We start from the raw sequence: 3,875 nt of genomic DNA on the forward strand, positions 1-3,875 counted from the left end.
AATGATGAACTCATTGCCCAATTGTTGCAGCAAATGGCCAATATGCAGACCGAAATTGAGCGACTGCGGAATCTCACCAATCTGTCCATCACTTTGAACGCCCCTCACCCTGAGCAAAGAACAAACACAACAATTCCACCATCCTTTTCGCCTGTCGATTCACCCGCTCCACAACCTTCTCCCTCAAACCCTCCGCTTTACACAGTCCATCCAAATACCTCCAACCCCCAACAAACTAACTAACAATCCGCCTCACAACAGTCAAATCCACAACAAACCATTCCACACCAGATCCACCCGCAACCAACCATCCCGCAACAAACAATCCAACGACAAACCATCCCGCAACAAGCCAACATACAACAAACTACTTCACAACCAAATGACCAGCAACAAGCCAACCTCCAGCAAATTAACTTCCAACAAACCAATTCACAACCTTTCGCTACTCCTTACATTCCTCAACCTGCAGTTACCCAAATTAACCCACATACCCAAAACTACCAAGCAGTTCACCATACACCATTGGCGCGTATTGCCAGCCATAACACACAGTATGCGGCAGAAGCTCATCCTTTCACTACCCAGGCACAGGCCTTGCAACATCCAGAAGTTGACCCCTATGAAGAGTTGGAAAGGGAGGCTAGGGCAAGAGCGGACGAAGATGTGGCAAAAGAGCTTCGCAGTCTGAGGGAAGCAGTCAGGAACATCCAAACCAACAGGGGATGTGAAGGACTTGAATATGAAGATCTGTGCATTCACCCGGACATTGAGTTACCTGCTGGATATAAGGTGCCGAAGTTTGACATATTCGACGGGAAGGGAAACCCTCGGGCTCATTTGAGATCATATTGCGATAAGCTTGTCGGAGTGGGTAAAAATCAAGCTATCAGAATGAAACTGTTTATAAGGAGCTTAACTGGAGAGGCACTCGATTGGTACACATACCAAGACCCGCAGAGGTGGCACAGTTGGGGAGATATGGCCCAGGAATTCATGGACAGATTCAGGTTCAACACTGAGACTATCCCGGACCGGTTTTATTTGATGAAGCTGGAGAGAAAATCAACAGAAACTTTCCGGGAATACGCTATGCGCTGGAGAGCAGAAGCAGCAAAAGTCCAGCCTCTAATGGCAGAGAGTGAAATGACGATGCTTTTCGTACAATCTCTAAAGGACCCCACATATTATGAGAGAATGTTAAGTGTCATTGGGCAGAAGTTTGCTGAAGTCATCAGGATGGGGGACTTCATAGAAGAAGGGATAAAAACAGGAAGAGTTACAAATCTTGCGGCCTTGCAGGCCACAAGTAAGGCCATTCAGGCAGACCCTGCTAAGAAGAAGAGAGACGGAGTATCCCCGGTCATGGCCATCCAAGATCAAAGACCCACCCCAAAATCAACCCGCCAATATTCTTCACCCCAGCCCTCGCACTACAGCCAGTACACCCAAATACCTCAGCCTTATTACCAACCCCCACCTACCCCCCTTCCGGTCTATCATACTCAACCAACATATTACTCACCCCGGTCACCTTCCTACCAAAACCCACCACAACACCGTCCAACCTACGCAACGCAACCCCAGTACCATTCACCAAACCACCCACAAAACACCCCTAGACCACGCCCAAATGTCGAAAGAAGACCAACCAAAACTTATACACCATTAGCCCAACTGTACGAGAGGCTGAAAATGGCAGGGATACTCCAAACGATTCAAGGAAGAACTCCTGATCCCATCCCGGGATGGTATGACGGGACTAAACATTGTGCATATCATTCAGGAATTGCAGAGCATGATACCGGAAGCTGCTTTGCTCTCAAGGATAGAGTTGAGACGTTGATCAAGGAAGGGGTCATACAGCTTAAGGAAGCTCCCCCGAACATAAAAAACAATCCGCTGCCGAATCATGGCGATGCAAATGTGCACATGATCACCCTTGATGAAGATTGCAATCTGGAGGGGACTATCGTGCCAATTAAAGAAAGGGAGGAGGTTGAATCGTCGGCTTGTGTTGCTCCAATAATCACGGTTCAAAAGAGGGCCCCATTCGAAGTGCTCACCCCAAGGCCCAGGATCACAACTTTCGTTGCCCCAACACCTTCTCGCAACACCAAAGCAGTCCCCTGGGATTATCAATCTGGTGAAAGAGACAAAGGGAAAGGAAGAGTAGTCGTGGAAGCCGTTGCCACCGGAATGACTAGGTCTGGACGGTGCTATGCCCCCGAAGAGATAGCACGAGGGGCGTCAAGCAAGGAAAATGGTCCGAAGAAGGCCGTTACAGAAGCTGAAGTCGAAGAATTCTGGAGAAAAATGCCAACGAAGGAGTATTCTGTTGTAGAACAATTGAAGAAAACGCCAGCTCAGATTTCCTTATTCGCATTATTGATGAGTTCTGAAGCTCATAGGAGCGCTCTAGTGAAAATACTGAACGAAGCCTACGTTCCGGCCGAGACTTCCAGTGAGAAATTATCGGCTATGGTAGGGGAGATCCTTGAGGCCCACCGGGTCTCTTTTCATAACGACGAGTTGCCACCTGAAGGTTTGGGGCATAACAAAGCATTGAACATCACCATCAAATGCAGGGATAAGTTCATCTCCAAAGTATTGGTCGACGGAGGCTCTGCTGTGAATATATGTCCTGTTGCCACTCTACGAGCATTAGGGATAGACGTCGGGAAACTCCGTGACAGTCAAGTCAGTGTCAAAGGATTTGACGGAGCCCAAAGAGATGTTGTTGGAGAGATCGATTTGTTTCTGGAGATTGGGCCTGTGGAGTTCATTGTGAAGTTCCAAGTGATGGACATATCTACTTGTTACAACCTGCTGATCGGGAGACCATGGATCCACATGGCTGGCGCGGTTCCTTCCACTTTGCATCAGAGCCTGAAGTTTGTGTGGAATCACCAAGAAATAGTGATCCACGGAGAAGGCAACAATTCTTTATACCCGGGATGTTCAATTCCTCCTATTCAAAGTGTGGAAAGGCTAGACGGATCGGTTTTTCATATTAAGGAGAATGTGTGCACTGCTCAAGCGAAAAGAATGGAATTGCCACAAGTACTTATGATGGTGGCGTGGGAGATGCTGAAGAATGGCTTCCGACCCGGTCAAGGCCTTGGTCCGAACTTGAATGGAATTGTGGAACCAATTCAACTGCCCGGTCATAAGCATACTTTCGGTCTCGGATATGAGCCCACCCCCGAAGAGATTGCTTCGGCTAGTCTCAAAAGAAGAAGTGACATTCCCTTGCCAAAGCCTGTTCCTTGCCTGAATCAGTCATTTCTTAAGGCTTCCGCTGCCCAAGCACCAGAGGAAACGCTTGAAGACAAACTCCTGGAAAGTTTTAAACACTTATTCATCACCGAAGAAGAAACTGAATGCAGTATGGTTTCGGATGGGTATTCTGAAGACCCGACTATCCGGGATGCAGAGCCAGGATGTCGTTTGAACAATTGGATTTGTAACCCGCCCCCGTTTCTCCGGGAGTCTTGGTAGACTAATTGTATTCAGCATTTGATGAAACAGACACGATTTGAAATTGAGGCCTGAATCGTGTCTATGCTTTTGTTATTTTTGCCTCTAAACTTTGAAGTTCAAATGCAATTTTCAAGCCATGCTTTTATTTATATTTCTTCCATCTTTTCTTAATTAATTTTCTTTTATTTTTCAGCAATCAAATTAACAAATCTGCCAATACTGTGAATGTGACACATAATGAAACAAGCAAGCCCATAGGAAATGCCGAGCAAGATTCTGAAGAAAATGAAGGGGATATGCAACCCGAGGGATTAACTAAGGATTTCGAGTATTTTGAAAATAAGCCAAAACCAAATTTGGATGAAACGGAAATTATAAATTTGAGTAATTCA

This window comes from Lycium barbarum, chromosome 8 (genome assembly GCF_019175385.1).
Source record: "Lycium barbarum isolate Lr01 chromosome 8, ASM1917538v2, whole genome shotgun sequence".
NCBI lineage: Eukaryota > Viridiplantae > Streptophyta > Magnoliopsida > Solanales > Solanaceae > Lycium > Lycium barbarum.